The 19,241-nt window shown below is 41.4% G+C and overlaps 1 protein-coding gene across 1 annotated transcript in view; it reads right to left on the bottom strand.

The window, feature by feature from the left end:
• The window catches only part of GRM4 (glutamate metabotropic receptor 4), a 262,245-nt gene extending 243,295 nt beyond the window's left edge, over positions 1–18,950 (bottom strand). Inside the window, exon 1 of the mRNA XM_040337806.1 lies at positions 18,309–18,950. The gene's annotated coding sequence lies outside the window, so the exon portion shown is untranslated. The remainder of the gene's footprint in view (positions 1–18,308) is intronic.
• Between the last annotated feature and the right edge of the window lie 291 nt (positions 18,951–19,241).

Genomic DNA, 19,241 nt, shown 5'->3' with positions numbered 1-19,241 from the left:
GAATTCTCCGGCCACAACTGGCCTGCTGCTATCATGTGACAGCTTCTCATGGGTTCTGCCCAAACCTTATATCATCTATCAATCTAGGGGTGGACAAATTATTATAAAATCCAGAAGCCATTCTGTAAAATCCAGGAGCCAGCAGGATTTTGTTTAAGGAGCCAGCTCTATTGATAACAAGAGAGAACCTCAAAAGTAGCATTGACTACCTGACTACTGGGATTTGCCCAGCCCTGACTTAATATACAGAATATGGGGCCAGATTCACAGAGCGAGTACGCCGGCGTATCTACTGATACGTCGGCGTACTTTCAAATTTGCCGCGTTGTATCTTTAGTTTGAATCCTCAAACCAAGATACGACGGCTTCTGGCTTCGATCCGACAGGCGTACGGCTTCGTACAGCTTCGGATTGTAGGTGCAATACTTTGGCGCCCGCTGGGTGGAGTTTGCGCCGTTTTCCACATCGGGTATGCTAATTAGCTTTTTCCGTCGATCCACAAAGGTACGCGCGGCCGTCGCATTCTCTTACATCGTCGCTAGTCGGCTTTTTCCGGCGTATAGTTAAAGCTGCTATTTTGCGGCGTTTAGATAGACTTGCCATGTTAAGTATGGCCATCGTTCCCGCGTCGAAATTTGAATTTTTTTTTTTTTTGCGTAAGTCGTCCGTGAATAGGAAAGGACGTAACTCACGTCTAATGTCAAAAAAATAACGTCGGTGCAACGTCATTTCGCGCAAAGCGCGACGGGAAATTTCGAAACGGAGCATGCACAGTTCATTCGGCGTGGGGATGCGCTTCATTTAAATGAATCATGCCCCCTACCCGCCATTTTGAATTCCGCCGCCAGAAATACACTACGCCGCCGTAACTTACGGCGCAAAATTGCTGAGGATTCGAAATTCCACCAGGTAAGGTACGGCGGCGTAGCGTATCACTGATACATGGCGCAAGTGTAAATATCTGTGAATCTGGCCCATTGACTTTAAATAAAATAATCTATATAATAGATATATATATATGTGTATATATATATATATATATATATATATATATATATATATATATAAAATATACAAATACATCCAAAATAACAGTATCAATAAATCGATCATTAACCACTTAAGGACTGCCTCCTGCAGATATACGTCAGCAGAATGGCACGGCTGGGCACAAGCACCTACCTGTACGTCCTCTTTAAGTGCCCAGCCGCGGGTCGCAGGTGCGCGCCTGCAACCCGGTCCAAAGCTCCGCGGCTGCGGGACCCCGTGAACCCGATCACCGCTGGAGTCCCGCGATCGGTCCCCAGAGCTGAAGAACGGGGAAGCTTCCCCATTCTTCCCAGTGGCAGCTTCATTGATCGTGTGTTCCCTAATATAGGGAAACACGATCAATGACGTCACACGTCCAGCCCCGTCCCCCTACAGTTAGAAAAACATATGAGGTAACCCCTACAGCGCCCCCTAGTGGTTAACTCCTAAACTGCACTGTCATTTTCACAGTAAACAATGCATTTTTATAGCATTTTTTGCTGTGAAAATGACATTGGTCCCAAAAATGTGTCAAAATTGTCCGAAGTGTCCGCCATAATGTCGCAGTCGCGAAAAAAATCGCTGATCGCCGCCATTAGTAGTAAAAAACATTTTTTTTATAAAAATGCAATAAAACTATCTCATATTTTGTAAACGCTATAAATTTTGCGCAAACCAAACGATAAACGCTCATTGCAATTTTCTTTTACCAAAAATAGGTAGAAGAATACGTATCGGCCTAAACTGAGGGAAAAAAAACGTTTTTTTATATCTTTTTGTGGGATATTTATTATAGCAAAAGGTAAAAAATATTGAATTTTTTTCAAAATTGTCGCTCTATTTTTGTTTATAGCGCAAAAAATTAAAAACCGCAGAGGTGATCAAATACCACCAAAAGAAAGCTCTATTTGTGTGAAAAAAAGGACGCCAATTTTGTTTGGGAGCCACGTCGCACGACTGCGCAATTGTCAGTAAAAGCGACGCAGTGGCGAAACGCAAGAAACTGGCCAGGTCCTTTACCTGCATAAAGGTCTGGGTCTTAAGTGGTTAAATAGGTCATGCTAGATTAACCTTTCTTTACAGCAGCTCAACGCCATAAAGCTGCATCATGATTATTATGGGCATGTAATGATCAAATATGGCTGTCCACTTGTACATTTATATTTACAAACTTTAAATGTTTTTAAAATAAAATGAACATGCATTGATAACAATACTTACATCAAACTGATCTCTTTAACATGTACATCTAATATATTATTAAATAGAATAGATATTCCCTTTAAAAAATCTAAGCCAAGACCAATAATTATCAACGGTATATATTTTGGAGGTTTTGGCTGGTTCACCTTCCAACCTTGTCAACTTTGTACCATTGTAAATGTCATGTGGCAGAGCACAGACATGTCTGCCTCACCTTTCCATTTCTCCCTGTGCCCAGCTCCTTTATTATCTTTGCTCTTCCTTGTCTTTTATTTATTTTCTCATTCTCCTTTCCCTTTGGCTATCATTACGGATAATATTTCTTGTGTTTTGTGCTGGGAGGGGACAGCTGCAGCATCTTCCCTGTAGTCCCTGATTAGAGTCACAGGAAATAGAGAGGGAAATTCAGCTTACAATCTGCTTTTGCCAGTACAGAGAGAGTGGGATGAAGATGCTGTGATAGCGTTATGTGTATAAAGGAGGTTTTTCACTTTACAGTACAGACGCAGCAGAGAGGAGCTCTACAGCAGGGAAGAACTGACACAGCCATGTATTAGAAGGAAGGCAGCTAGGGGCAGGGCCCTTGGAAATAAACTGACATATAGTTGAAATAGCATTGTACTGAGTTTTTATGGGTACCGAGTTGATTAACAGTGATGGATTCAAGACTCTGCTTCCAGGAGTTACAATTCCATTCCGCTAATCTTAAAATCAATGATTACTAATAGAAATTAATGTCACTTATTGAACTACTTTTTATACGTAACTGTAAAAATTCCTTAAAAAAAAAAAAAAAACAGTGCTGTGCAATGAAAAGTCAACTCAGCATGAAAATGTTACTAGCTTTTATTATTATGTGAAATGCGAAATATACATTTGGTGACCGTCTATAGTCCAGGCCAACAGTGCATATAGAAAATGATCACAAAAGGGTTACAACTTGAAGCTGCAGCTTCCTGGAAATCCCATTGAAATTCTGTCTTTATCAGCTCTCAAGGGGAGAGAATCAGAAAACTAACAGAGGGATGGGGTTTCCAATCTCAGCTAATTCTGCTGATACCTGTATGTAGCTGTCTGTACATGTATCTATCTATTTATATCTATTTTTCAGTGTATCTATCTAAAATATGCCCAATTACCCACTTTTCTGTTTTTTGCTGTTCACTGTGTTAGCAAGAATTATGTTCCCTATAATATTCTAAAATAAAAACAAGAAAATATATCTAAAAAAAAAAAAACAGCACAAACAGCTAAGCCGATGTGCAAAGTGGAGGAACTCTAAACAAACTAATTTCAATGCAGTGTAGATTACTGAAAGATGCATCTCAAGATGCATAGAGGGGTAACCATATATGCTGCTCACTCCACAGGACTCTCCACCATGCCTTAAAATAAGCATATCAACTTCGTCTTGCTTTTTATTTTTATTTTTATTTTTTTATTTTATTTTTTTTAAATGTGGAATATTTCTCTAACACCTTTATGCCTAAGCCTTTTGCTGACACTTGTTGCTTACAAGTTAAAATCAGTATTTTTTGCAAGAAAATTACTTATAGCCAGATTCAGAAAGAGTTAAGCCGGCGTATCAGTAGATACGCCGTCGTAACTCTGAATCTAAGAAGTCGTATATTTACGTGTATTCTCAAATTGAGATACACTTAAATATAGCTAAGATACAACGGCCTGCACCGTCTTATCTTAGCTGTCTATTTAGGCTGGCCGCTAGGGGCGTGAACGCTGATTTACGCCTAGAATGCGTAAATCAGCAAGATACGCCTATTTACGAACGTACGCCTGCCCGTCGCAGTAAAGATACGCCGTTTACGTACGGCGTTTTCAGGCGTAAAGTTAGTCCACCAAAAAGCTGGCCCAGCCAATGTTAAAGGGTCACTAAAGGGAAAAAAATGTTTTGCTGAAATGACTGTTTACAGGGTATAGAGACATAAAAGTTAACTGATTCCTTTTAAAAATGATTACAAATAGATAAAAATCAATCATATAATGTGCCTGCAGGTTAGTTTCACTTTTAAACTGGTTTCATGTTCCTGTGAACTAGAGAAACACACAGAACAAAAACAAACACATCCAGGGCAGTGTTTTGTTTTTAAAGTGAATCTGATTGGTTCTGTTAAGTTTTAGACACACAGTAATGACAGCTTAGACCTACAGTGAAAAGCTCCCAGTACTGTGGTTATAAGGAAACAGACAACCAGGAAGTGTGGAGATCAGAGCAGAATTACAGCAACTTCAAAGCAAAAACGACCAATCAGGACATGAAACCAGTACTGCAGTAATGTAAAGGAAGCTATTTAGCTAAAAAAAAAAATTCCTTTAGTGATCCTTTAAGTATGGACGTCGGTCCCGCGTCGAATTTTAAAATTTTTACGTCGTTTGCGTAAGTCGTCCATGAATGGGGTTGGACGTTCACGTCGAAACCAATAAGTCTTTGTGGCGTAATTTGGAGCATGCGCAATGGGATATGTCCACGGACGGCGCATGCGCCGTTCACAAAAAAGTCAATCACGTCGGGTCACGATTCATTAGCAAAAAACTCGCCCATATATATATATATATATATATATATATATATATTTTTTTTTTTTTTTTTTTTTTTTAACAGAGACCCTACAGAAAAAAATGGTGATAGTTGCAATATTTTGTCACACTGTATTTGCGTAGCGGTCTTTCAAATGCAATTTTGTTGAAAGAAATACAATTTCATGAATTAAAAAAAAAACAGTAAAGTTAGCCCAATGCTTTTGTTTAATAAGAAAAAAGTGATGTTATGCAGAATAAATAGATACCTAACATGTCGCACTCGTGGAATGGTGAGAAACGACGGTACTTAAAAATCTCCATAGGCAATGTTTTAAAAAATTCTACAGGTTACCTGTTTAAAGTAATAGAGGAGGTCTTGCATGAGAATTATTGCTCTTGTTCGAACGATCTCGTCGATAACTCACATGTGTGGTTTGAATACTGTTTACATTTGTGGGCGCGACTTATGTATGCGTTCGCTTTTGCGAACACAGAGGGACAGGCACTTTAAAAAAAAATCTTCTTTATTTTATTTTATTTTTACACAGTCCCTTAAATTTTTTTTAGCATTTTTATTGGAATGTAAGGCGCGGAAGGCGGCGGGTGGCAGTGGTGCCAAACGCCTGCAGAAAAGTGGCAGTAAAAATGGCTGCCATCATGGTGGGTGTGAACTGTGAATGCGCAGCTCTGGAATTCCCCCGAGACAATCTGATCCTGAGTCCGTGCCGCCCACTACACGGCACCGGCCGGAAAATCTTAAATGCCAGGAGCCGAGCAGGATAATGGTGGAGGCACTGAAGGAACCTGTGCAGTGTGTGGACAGTACAGTGAAGCCGAAGGACTGGCCGAACCAATGCACCAGCACCACAAGAGAGCTCAATGGACAGCGCTACAGCACTGACCCGCCCTCCTTGCCCCAGACGGACACACACACACAAGGCCCCCTGACCAGTGCCCTGGCTGCAGCCCCCTGCCTGGTGAGTGAGTGGAGTGCATACATACACACACCAACTTGAACTTAAAGAGAGTCCCACCACCGGACCCCTTGCCTGGTTGCAACATCCATCCATCCATCCATCCCTTGGCTGGATGCCATCAATTTGATGTCTACAGGCAGGCACAGGCAGCAGTTTTCAGACAAGAATGGCAGTGGTGTGATTGTACAGATTCACAGATGTTCACAATCTCTGTCATGCTATTCCCTGTATCCTGTCCGCCATCCTCTGACCACCTCCTGTGTCCTGTCCACCATCCTCTGACCACCTCCTGTGTCCTGTCCACCCCTGATGTAATTGGGAAATCTGATGTACTGTAAAGGGTAATGCAGTGGACTCTGACATAAGGTGATCTCTGGCGACCTTACATCAGAGTTCCCCTTGGATCATGATCTGCAGCATTCCCCTTAATGTCAGAGTTCACTTGCAATGTAAGGGGGAATCCTGTACACTCTGATATATGGGGGATCTCTGTGCTGGCTGGGTTATATTAATCTGACCTTCATGTAAATGGAGAAATATAATTATTTGCTTTTGTTTAACTTTAACACATTGCTAATAGCACTAGCTACATGTTTATCATTAAAATATTGATATTTGCATGGTTAAGCACTGAAAACGTCTGTTCTAGGTACTTTTTTTGAAATGTCAGTAATAAATGCAGCTCTGACAGTAAATGTCACAATTATTTGCCAGTAAAAAATTGGTGCCGTGTGTAAATTTTGGCTTTCTGCCAGTAAATTTCACTTTGGGGGGTTGGCAACACTGGCAGGAGGGCAGGGGAGGGACATGCCCTCCCGCTGTTTCTAATAAGAGCCGAGCGGCTGCTTATCTACATCGGTTGTTATCATAAGAAAGCTGACCGTCAGTTCTAAAAAACAGCACCAGGGTGATCACCCTGGCACAACCCCTTAAAGGCCAAAGGCTGCATATTTGCGTTACGTCGGCATCAAGACCCTATTTGGATAGCAACACAGGAGGTGTACATGCTGACTTGTTAGAAGGTAAAGTCTTTCCTATTGCTTTTTCACTTCTTGAAATGTCAGGACACATGATTTTGAGTTACTGACTTGCCAATAATTAAGAATAAAGCAAACAGCCTTGGAGCTTGCACTCAAAAAAACAAGTTTGCAAAGTGATGTCCCATATTTCAATCCTGACATATCCCCTTATATCATGGCCTTTAAGTGCAGAAAATGATCTCAATCTGTAAATAAATAATACATATTTTGTATTTTCTATAAGGAAGATTTCACATGCTTAAAAATGGTATATGAAAGCAGTGGTGTGCCATCTAGGGACAGAATGAGTCAGAATTCTTCCCAGGATCCTCAAATGATTCTTGCCACAATATACATCAGACTCTGTGCTGGCAGTGCAGTCTAATTATTGCCTGCGTTGGAACAGGAAGGGGGATTAACCACTTCCGCCCCGGAACAATTTACCCCCTTAATGACCAGGCCTTTTTTTACAATACGGCACTGCGTCGCCTTTAACTGACAATTGCACAGTCGTGCCCAAAAAAATAAAGCTTTATTTTGGTGGTATTTGATCGGCTCTGCGGTTTAATTTTTTTGTGCTATAAACAAAGAAAGACGGACAATTTTAAAACAAAAACAATATTTTTAACTTTTTGCTATTATAAATATCCCAAAAAAACAAACAAACACATTTCTTCATCAGTTTAAGCCAATATGTATTCTTCTGCATATTTTTGGTAAAAATGCAATAAGCGTATATTGATTGGTTTGGGCAAAAGTTAGAGCGTCTACAAAATAGGGTATACATTTATGGCATTTTGTTTATTATTATTTATTTTATTACTAGTAATGGTGGTGATCGTCGATTTTTTTGTGGAACTGCGACACTTTTGACACTTTTTGGGGATCAGTGACATTTATACAGCGATCAGTGCTATAAAAATGCACTGATTACTGTATAAGTTACACTGGCAATCAAGGGGTTAAATGTGTTCCCTGGGAGGTGTTTATAACTGTTGGGGGAGGCGACTGGATGCCAGTAGAGAGAGATCGTTGTTCCTGATCCATAGTAACAGACCATCACTCTGTACTTCCCTGTCAGAACAGGTATCTGTTTGTTTATATTACAGATTCCTGTTCTGGATCTCTGTGGAATGATCGCAGGTGGCCAGCCAAATGCATCAGCTCCCCTGTTGTGCAGTAAAGGGACTGATGTACAGCTATGCCAATTCTTGGGAATGAGTCGACCTGTCGCAGTATAATGACAGCTTCTGGTCGGCAAGCGGATAATTTAGGTCACTGATCTATACTCTGCATATTTGCCTGAAATTCATGTCATTGACCCACACGTATAACTACTTCTGTATTCCCGACTTTAACACCTTGTATGGTAAACATAATGCTTAATACTATTGATTAATACTGTTGATTATCATTGTGAAAAATCACACTTATTCATATATATTTGTTAAATAATATGTTAACCGAACATTTCATATTCCTAATATGTGCCCATTGTACCATGTACTTGTAGGAAAAGGTATCCTGTTGTCTTTGCATTGCTTCTTTTGTGTGAAATACCTGGTATTCCTGGCAGCCCCCCTGCTCTCCTATTTCAAAGTTACCACATTTAGCATGAGAGCACAGCATGGTCAGTTTTCTGGCTGAGTTGACAACTCGAGACGCCAGCACTTTGCCGGTCTCCTCCAGGAGACCGGCAAAGGTCCTCCCCCCATCCTCCCCCGGTTTCCCTCATCAAGACAGCTTCCTCCCTTATGGACAGACAGCTTGGGATCCCCCTTTGGGATTGCAGGCCCCAGCCAGAATAGATGGGCCCACTATACAGGGAAGCAACTCTGGGACAACGCGGCCCCGAAGTTGGGCTCACACATACACACATACGCACCTCGCGCTAGGAGGGCCACGAGGCAAAGGATCCCATAAAATGTGACTGCCCCTTAAGTACCCCTCCCCAGCATGCACAGCGGGGTCACCCAATACACCATGGTACACCTGCCTTCCAACATAAAGGCCAAGATGGCAACATCACCTGCAGGCAACAAGGGAAACTACCAAGTAGTACCACAGCAGGAACAGAGGCAAATTTGTGTTGATCAAACAGGTCTGGGCCAAGTATAGGCCCAGACTTCCCCAAAATTTGAAATAGCGCCCCCTAAATTTGGGGTGGGCACTACATCAATTTATAGGGCTATGGCAAGATTAGCAGAAGCGGAGGAGGAGTAAGAAGAAGGTGCATTAACCGAAGTTGCAGTCAATAGGCTGCTCTGTGCCTGAGAGAAGGAAGAGGAAGATTTGTTAGCCACTCAACTACCTCCTGTATGTGCTGTGTCTGTATGGCATGGCCACTCTGAAATAGAAAAGGCAGATGTGCCCTGCCTCCACATGGCATGGTCCCATCATCGCTTTGTCTTGTAGAGCCTGCTTGCCTCCTACAACCTCCTCACTGCCATGGTGCACACTGCTTTCCCACATGTACCCCCTTTAACACACAAGTATATGTGGTAACACATTACGAAAAAAAAAAGGCAACTTTGGTGTGTCAGAAATAATTATATATTGCAGACCCTGAAATAGAAAAAAGGCTGTATCAAAAGAAAAAAACAAAAAACAAAAAAACCCAAGACCAATTTTTAGCTTTGCAGGAATTTTAAAGAAGAACAAAAGATGATCAGGACGGCCGCACTCCAATCCAACGTAACTTTAATGTAAAAAAAATGGAAACAGGCACCACAAGTCACAGCAACGGAACCTAGGACACGTTTCACACTCAATTTTAAAGAAAAATGGTGTACAATAAAAACTAAGTGAAAATGATAAAAAAAAAAAAAACACCATGTATGGTCATGTAGCCATATTAAGTCAATGACTTCGCCAGCATCCTCACCCCTTTATTACGTGTGGCTGTGGAGTGCAGAATCCCCGGGCCACAGCTAAATGGGAGGAGCCTGCTATTATCCTACATCCCATGGGATTGGACCGAACCAAAGTTCATCATTAATTGTTACACAAAATTCAGTCTGGTAATTTTCAGGACCATGAATTTTAAATGCACTGGATCCTTAGCAAACCCATTTCGAGGCAAACCCAAACCTCATACCTCCTCGCTGTGCGCCAGTTCTAAACTGTCTTTTCTTCAGCTTTGTAAAAACATTTCAATGTTTTCAAAAGGAAACAGTTTGGAGATAATAATGTGAGGTAATTTTGTAAATGGATGTGCCCTAAAATGACAGTAATTCCGCGTACACAGGATCATTTTTCGGCTTGAAAAAAAAAACGTTGTTTTTCAGCATGTCCAAAAAACAAAGTTTTTCCAACTTCATCATTAAAAATGACGTTGCCCACACACCATCGTTTTTAAAAAATGATGAACAAAGCGCGGTGACGTACAACACGTACAACGGCACTCTAAAGGGGAAGTTCTAATTGCCTTTTGGCTGCTTTAGCTGGTTCCGTGTTAGTAAAAGACGATTTGTGCTTTTTTGTCTGTTACAGCGTGATGAATGTGCTTACTCCATTATGAATGGTAGTTTTACCAGAATGAGCGCTCCCGTCTCATAACTTGCTTCTGAGCATGCGTGGGTTTAAAACATCGTTTTAGCCCACACACGATCATATTTTTACAACCCGAAAAATGAAATTTTTTAAAACAACGTTAAAAAATGCAGCATGTTCTAAAAAAATTTTTTTCGTTTTTCAGAAATGATAAGTGGCCCACACACGATCATTTTAAATGACGTTTTAAAAACGTTGGCCCGGATCCACGAAGCAGTTACGGTGGCGTATCTATTGATACGCCGCGTAACTTCTAGGTTGCTCCGGCATATCTTTCTTTTGTATCCACAAAACAAGATACGCCTGAAGCTGGGCTAGATCTGACTGACGTACGTCTTAGTACGCCGTCGGATCTAAGGTGCATATTTACGCTGGCTGCTAGGTGGCGCTTCCGTTGATTTCCGCGTTGAGTATGCAAATTAGCTAGATACGCCAATCCACAAACGTACGTCCACCTGGCGCATTTTTTTATGTCGTTTACGTAAGGCTTTTTTCGGCGTAACGTTACCCCTGCTCTATGAGGCGTACGCAATGTTAAGTATGGACGTTGGGCCAGCGTCAAATTTTTCGTCATGTACGTTGTTTGCGTAAAACGTTCGCGAATAGGGCTTTGCGTAAATTACGTTCACGTCGAAAGCATTGACTATTTGCGGCGTGATTTTGAGCATGCGCACAGGGATACCCCCACGGACGGCGCATGCGTCGTTCAAAATATACGTCATTTACGTAGGGTCAAGTAGAATTAACATAAAACACGCCCACATCTTTATCATTTGAATTCCGCGCCCTTACGCTGGCAGATGTACGCTACGCCGCCGTAACTTTAGAGGCAAGTACTTTGTGAATACAGCACTTGCCTCTCAAAGTAGCGGCGGCGTAGCGTAAAAACGATACGCTACGCCTGCTTAAAAATACGCCTCACTTCGTGGATCTGGCCCGTTGTTTTTAATTCATGCCAAAAAATTATCGTGTGTACGCCGCATAATACTCTCCTCAACAGCACTGGGCCGGCAGGCATCTCCATTATGCTTAAAATCGCGGAGACCCACCAAGATATACTAAACAACTCAGCTGATTAGTAGAAGCAGTACAAGTATAGTGAAGTGTTCTTTAACTCTTCTCAATTAGTAAAGTGCAAGATAAGCCCAACTGCATAAAAATTATACAAGTTAGAAAATCACTGTTTGCAATAATGAGCGCTTCAATATACTCATTATTATCCCCCTAGGATAGCCCTAAATGGCCAGATTTTCATCAAATTGGGGGTGAGCTCAGGCCATTTATGACCACCTGTGCTCAAGTCTCTCTGCGTTAATGAGAATTTTTCCCAGCAGTTTTTAATCTGGGAGAATTGGATGACTGTGTTGAAATACAGGTAAGCACTAGTAGCAGAATCCACATTTACAGTATTATGTGCATATTTATAATAATGGAAATAAGGTGCATCAAGTATGTAAAACATGAGACTTACATAAAATATGGGTAAGCTAAACATTATAATAACAACTCAAAGCACGTGCTAATAAAACACACTATAGGAAAAAGTCAGCAGAAGGTACCACAAGGATCATAGCTGGGCCCAGTTATTTTTAGTCATTTTATTACTTTAGCCCTTTTTGCTGATGACACAAAGTTATGTAGAATTATTGAACCTCAGCAGAATAGAAACATATTCTGGAAGGGCGATGACAAAGTATAAAAATGGTCATTAAATGGGGGATAACTTTCAATGTTAATAAAAATAGCGTTACACAGACAGGCCATGGTAACAGGACCACATTCAATACAAATCACTTATAGGGCAAGATCTCAAAATGGGGTAAAGTTTTGAGCATAACACTTTAAGAAGGACGTAGCAGATTTCTAAAATGTTTAAGCAGACAGTTAATAATTTAAAAGGGATGAGAGTTCTCACATTCAATTAAAGGTTAGAAAAATGTGTTCAGTTTGACATAAAAGGCACCTCAGATGTGATCTAATTATTATTCATAAATGCATCCAAGATCATTATCAACATTTGGCAAATTAACTTTATACTTCAAGCACTGTACAAAAGACAAGGGCATATCAGTTGAGCAGGAGGACAGAATATTTTATCATGAATCATAGGAAGGATTCTTTTCAGTAACAGAATTAAGGTTGTTTAATAGCCTGGAGTGACCTTTCTCAAACAATGTTCAATGGAATCCGCAATCAGAAGCTGATGGTGGTTCCTTGAACAGTGAGACATTTCCAACTCCCAGATAAGTAACCACTGTGTCACGGTCTGGAGTCAGGCTCAGAGGACAGTACCTATAGCAGCAGATCAGAGATTCACACAGGTCACCCTGGCTAATGACACGGGTTCACCTGAGGCCCCGTACACACGAGAGGATCTATCCGCTGGTATTTATCCGCGGATCAGTTCCAGCGGATAGATCCTGTGGTGTGTACGGCCCAGCGGATATTTATCCGCGGATATTTTTTGGGCCGATGGATTTCCAGCGGATAAAAATTTCTTAGCATGCTAAGAAATCTATCCGCTGGAATCCTGTCCAGTGGATTGATCCGGTGGTCTGTAAAGACTCACCGGATCAATCCGTCCGATCCCCTCCCTCGCATGCGTCGTAATGATTCGACGCATGCGTGGGACCTTCCAGTGTCGCGCACGTCGCCACGTCATCATCGCGGCGACGGCGCGACACGTCACCGCGGATGGATTCCACGCGGATTTCGATCTGATGGTTAGTACAACCATCAGATCAAAATCCGCCAGAGGATTTATCCGCGGGAACGGTCCGGAGGACCGTTTCCAGCGGATAATCCTCTTGTGTGTACTAGGCCTGAGGTGCGGGCTCTAAGCACTAACCAGTATTCACCAGAGCTCCTGATGGTGGAGATGGGCTTTGCTGCGTGTTAGTGCCAGGTTGCAGTCCTCAGGATAGCCCCACCAAGAGGTGGGCAAGCCGGGATCCGGAAGCAGATATAACAAGTAGGGATCAAGCAGAAGCGTAGTCGGGGAACAAGCCAAAAGTCGGTAACAAATAGTTGCAGGTTGGGATTCAGCAGAGGCGTAGTCAGGGGACGAGCCAAATGTCGGTAGCGAATGGTAGCAAAGATACGGTCGGCAGCAAGAGAGACAGGAGCAAGATATTGGCTGGTGAAGGCACAATATTCTGGCAACCAGGAAGTGCAGAGACATGGCTTAAATCAGGAAGTTCATGGGAGGAGCAAAGGGTTCAAGGTTCAAGGCAAACAAGATTCAAGACAAGATCATTCAAGGAACTATCAAAGGAACTGTCCAAGGAGCTGTCTAGCATTCCAGGTGGCTCAGCAAGCAGAGTCACCACCAGACACACCATATGTCCCAGGTTCAAGCCCAGGTCCTAACACACTGACACTAATGATCTGACCACCAGTGTAATGGGTAGTGTCTCTCACTACAATGACCACCAAAGTAATGAGAACCTACTCCCACCAATAACCAATCTAAGTGGGCATTTTTCCACTGGCCACCCATGCAAGGGAGCATTACATTGACCACTAATGAAGAAAGGTACTTTTCCATTGACTATCATAATAAGTGAACATTTCTCCACTGACCATCAATGTGAGGCTAACACTGCAATTTTCACTGTCCATATTCCTTTTTTGCCCATTATGATTAGTATTTGTTTCACCTTATTAATATTATTACTGAAACAAACTTTGTAATTTAGAGTAGTACTGGCTGTCAAATATATATTGTAATTAACGCTAATGTACCACGAGCTATAGACAGGCCTTTTTTCTCAGAAAATATGTGCAGGAACTCAGCCATAACCCCCAAAACCCCCTACCACACACACACCCTCCAAAGAAAAGAAAATAGTGGGCATGGTGAAATCCTACTAATAGTGGGAGGGTTTTAAAGGGGCATTAAATACCAGAAATGCATTATGTATACAGTGCAGAGTTCGGTAGGGTTACACACAGAGTTCAGAGTTTAGGGTTGTGCTTCATACATAGTGCAAAGTTCAGGGATGCGCTAAACACAGAGTGCAGAGCATTCTCCAAAAGCTGCTTACCTCTGCATCCTCCATCCACATCTCACCTTCACCACTCTTTTTCCCCTAGTACCTCCCCGCACACTCTAGGTGGCTCCACCTCTCTCATTTGCAGGGAGATCATCCACACTGCACCACAGGCACCTACATCTTCCAGGTCCCCATCCTACACTTAGTGGGAGCTGCCCAGGAGATCCGATCTGTGGGAGGCATTGAAAGACAAGCTGTCACTTGTAAACACAGAAGCCGGACTTCTGTGTTTACAAGTGATAGTGGTGAACAGAGAGCAAAGGGCCTGAGCCAGAGGTGAGTTCCCCCAAGTTCCAGCTAAAAAAAGCCCAGGCTATAGATATGCTAATGATTAGTTGGTGTTCCCTGAGACCATTGATTAGTAGGGGGTCCCTGAGATCATGATTTCAAGGGTTCCCCCAAAGTAAAAAGCTTGAGAAAGGCTGCCCTAGGGCATTTAGAGATAATGGCAAGCAATGAAAAAAAGTTTGGATTTTTTTTTTACAACTATTGTTACCCCTAGTTATAATGAAGTATGGGAATTGTAAGTATGGGAATGTTTGAATACTCTTGATTTTATAGTGTTTCTGGGGTCCCAAGGGATTACTTTCTTTCTTGAAGAAATCCTTGGTATCTATGCAACTGTTATAATACTCAAATCTATTTGGTCTCAAATACTAGACTACCCTGCATAGGTTGCCACTATACATGTTATAATATAGCTGAACATAATGCAATTAGCAGCCTTCACTCGACTTGAATTGATTAGTGTCAATTGATCAAAAAAGCAATATTGAGTAAACAATTATAATTAGTAATTGGGGTTCCATAAACAAAGATGATAGGTAGATAGATTGATAGATAGATAGATAGATAGATACATAGATAGATAGATAGATAGATAGATAGATAGATAGATAGATAGATAGATAGATAGATAGATAGATAGATAGATAGATAGATAGATAATTACATTTAAGAAACTATACAGACTATCAATAAATGAATACATATCCTGTAGATATAATGACATTAAAGAAGGATTGCTTGTTTTTGTTACTAGCAATCCATGTATGGTTTTACACTGTATTATGAATATATCAGTATAAAAGTGTCCCAGTAATCTGTAGTCCAGGGGTCAAACTACTGTGCAGCCGAGGCAAACATAGCAATATGAAATGCAGTAAAACACAGTTGGGAAGGAAAAATGCTCCCAGAATGCAATCTGTACACATTTGCATTCATTTCCCGTACTCTCCAATAAACACAGCTTGTGTGTATGTACACATAAGCACATCAAAAACTGGTATCCCTCATAATCGGTAGTCAGAAGATCAATCAGCTGTACACTGGAGAGGAAACAGCAATATCTCAGCAGGTCCTTGCAATCTGCTTTAAATAGGTTAAAGTGCCTAATATATAGTTTAGTCTAAAAAAATAGAACTCTACACTATAAACTTGAAACATATACTGTATAAAATAACAATCTGCATGTATATGCTATCAAAACAAGTCTTCTTGGGCTTTAATAAGCGTGATACATGAACCAATAGTGCCTCTGCTTGGTCCTATATTTCACACTAAGGGGTCCATCTTACACACTCTATTAACCAGAAATGCATGCCAATATAATGTGCAGCCTTCATTTGTCAATCAACATTTCTTACAATACCCCCCTAGTAATCTGTAAACATAGGGCAACGTTCACCATTAGATGAAACCTCATTTTAAGAAAGTCTCAACACCCCAACACATCAATAGTGATACATAGGATTATGGGCTAAGGTGTATAAATATATATTTATAATGGATAGATAGATAGATAGATAGATAGATAGATAGATAGATAGATAGATAGATAGATAGATAGATAGATAGATAGATAGATAGATAGATACGATTGATACATAGATACATACGATAGATAGATAGATAGATAGATAGATAGATAGATAGATAGATAGATAGATAGATAGACAGATACATACGATATATAGATAGATAGATACATACAATAGATAGATAGATAGATAGATAGATAGATAGATAGATAGATAGATAGATACAATAGATAGATACAATAGATAGATACAATAGATAGATACAATAGATAGATAGATAGATAGATAGATAGATAGATAGATAGATAGATAGATAGATAGATAGATAGATAGATAGATAGATAGATACATACAATAGATAGATAGATAGATAGATAGATAGATAGATAGATAGATAGATAGATAGATAGATAGATAGATAGATAGATAGATACAATAGATAGATACAATAGATAGATAGATACAATAGATAGATACAATAGATAGATACAATAGATAGATACAATAGATAGATAGATAGATAGATAGATAGATAGATAGATAGATAGATAGATAAGATAGATAGATAGATAGATAGATAGATAGATAGATAGATAGATAGATAGATAGATAGATAGATAGATAGATACGATTGATACATAGATAGATAGATAGATAGATAGATAGATAGATAGATAGATAGATAGATAGATAGATAGATAGATAGATAGATACGATTGATACATAGATACATACGATAGATAGATAGATAGATGGATGGATGGATAGATGGATGGATAGATGACTGGGTAGTATTTTATACATTTTTGGGCTGAAGCACTTTACTCTAGCCTTTTGCTGTTAGTAGTACTAGTAACAAACAGTTGAAAAGATTTCACACATCCTGAAATGTTGCACTGCTTCAAACTATATTCTGCACACGGGATTCCTTCTATGCACCAGACCAGGTCTAATGCAGGTACAATTTCAATAAAGAGGTAACCTGGCCAATGGTATGCCAATTAATAAAGAGAAGATCCCCTTGGGGTAATGTTACCCTTCTCTCTTCTACTCTCTTACCCCCTCCCACAAAACTAAAATGGATTTTTAATTACCCTCTATATCTCAGTGCCTGTAAATCTCTCTCTACTGCAAGAGAGAAGACTGATTTTAATCAAGACTTCTTGCTGCCAACCACAGACTGGAGCAGTCTGCCCTAAAGATGTTAAATGGGTGCAATTCAGAGGAGCAGATGAAAATATTTAACGCACAGGAAAACATAGGAGGGAGGGGAGGGGGGGGAATGTATAGGAGATAAGAGGGAGAGCTACACCAGGAGCTAGGGAGAGAGTCATGGAAATGGGAACAGAGTGCATGGGATGAATATGATACAGAGGTATGATGGACAAAGGTAAAGAGACTGGGGAATAGATGAAGTAATGAAGTAAAGATAAGGAGGATGCTTTTGTATAGGGGGGGAATGGTAAATCACAGTTGCACAAGACCAAAATGCATATAGGGAGGTGGGCAGTGAAACAGAGGAATGAAAGTGCCTGGGAGGCTGGAGTGGGGGGGAAATATATTGGAATCCTTGCAAAAGGCACTCCAATGTAAATGGGCACATTTCGACTAGACAGACAAAAGCAAGTAACAGGGGGTGAGACAGGGATAAAGAAACAGAAGGAGACAAATGACAGACAAGCCATTAACTATGTAGAAGCATGAAGCATCAATCCACTAAATGTTTACCATCCACTCCAACATACTACAGCCACTTGCAGGGGAGCTATAGGAAGCTGTGCCACACAACATTAGGCACATCTGCATTTTCTAGTCTTGCCAGCACAGAACAAGCTCACACAGCTCTTGAGAATTAAAGGTAATCGCTCAGCCTGCCCCCCCCCCCCCCAATCCCTTCTCACTTTGGATGCTCTCTCTCTTTCTTTTGCTCAGTTTCCAGCTTGTAATGGAATATGATCAGAGCAAGGTCTCTTCTTGCGAAGCACATCGTCAGCTGGCAGACTGAATGCTCTCTTAGGGATAGTTAACCATTTTAGCTAGCCCATAGAGCAAAGAGGCTAGCTCTAACCTCCCCCCTTTCCAATAGGAATATGCCTTTGGGGATAAATCACTTACCGGCGTTTGAATTTATAGACAGGAGTCTTCAGTGACCATCCTGTGTAGAAGGGGGTGAAGATGGAGTTGCCCCCCTTTTCCTGCAGCAGTTAGGGGGGGCTTTACATATGTAAGAAGTGCTGCCTGTAGACAGTGTCAGGATGCATAGTAGTCCTTAGAGGTCCAAAGGTAGGTGAAGGGATCCTAAGGATGGGAATGGTCCAGGGAACGCTGGCAGACTGGTGCGGATGGAAGGAGCTGTCCACCAGAAGTGGTCCTGAAACAAGATGTAACGATGCTCTCCAATAGAAAGAAGCAGTGCTGGAATGACCATCAGTGCTGCCAATGCATTGCTGGGACTTCCAAGGAGCACACGTGAGATGGGATGTGGGGCTCCCACACACAAGGTAAAAGGTCCCCCAACCCCCTCCCCCCCAGGAGGAAAAAAAAAAGAAAAGGGTTTGTCTACAAACCAATACTGCTCCTTGTGTGATCTCCAAGCACCCACCCTTCCTCTCCTCCTCTAAGAAGGCAGGTCCTTCCCTTGCAAGCTATACATTCCTCTACTCTTACACAAGCACCCTGTGTCACCCCCTCTACCTCTGTTATTGGATTAAGGGGCTGAGCTGGTGACCTGCTGCCAAAAATCATGCTGCCCCTGTGCTCATGGGAGTGCCAGGATGGCAATGAATGTGAGTTTAGAGAAAAGAGGAAAGCGACACCCCCACTACACACACAGTGCAGGCTGCCAGCAGCACCCCGTAGTCTGTTCACATCACAGAGCCCAGCTGCTGCTGTCACCTGCAGTCAGTGCTGAGCCCGGCTCTCTGCTCATCAGGCACAGCATTTCTCTACTGGTGACAGACGGATCAGGACCCAGGAGAGCCAGGTCACACAGCTGGGGGGCTGGATGGATAGTGGCCCTCCTGGGACACATACAAAGGACCTGTATGC

Source organism: Rana temporaria, chromosome 2 (genome assembly GCF_905171775.1).
Source record: "Rana temporaria chromosome 2, aRanTem1.1, whole genome shotgun sequence".
NCBI lineage: Eukaryota > Metazoa > Chordata > Amphibia > Anura > Ranidae > Rana > Rana temporaria.
This window is presented reverse-complemented; position numbering and strand designations above follow the sequence as displayed.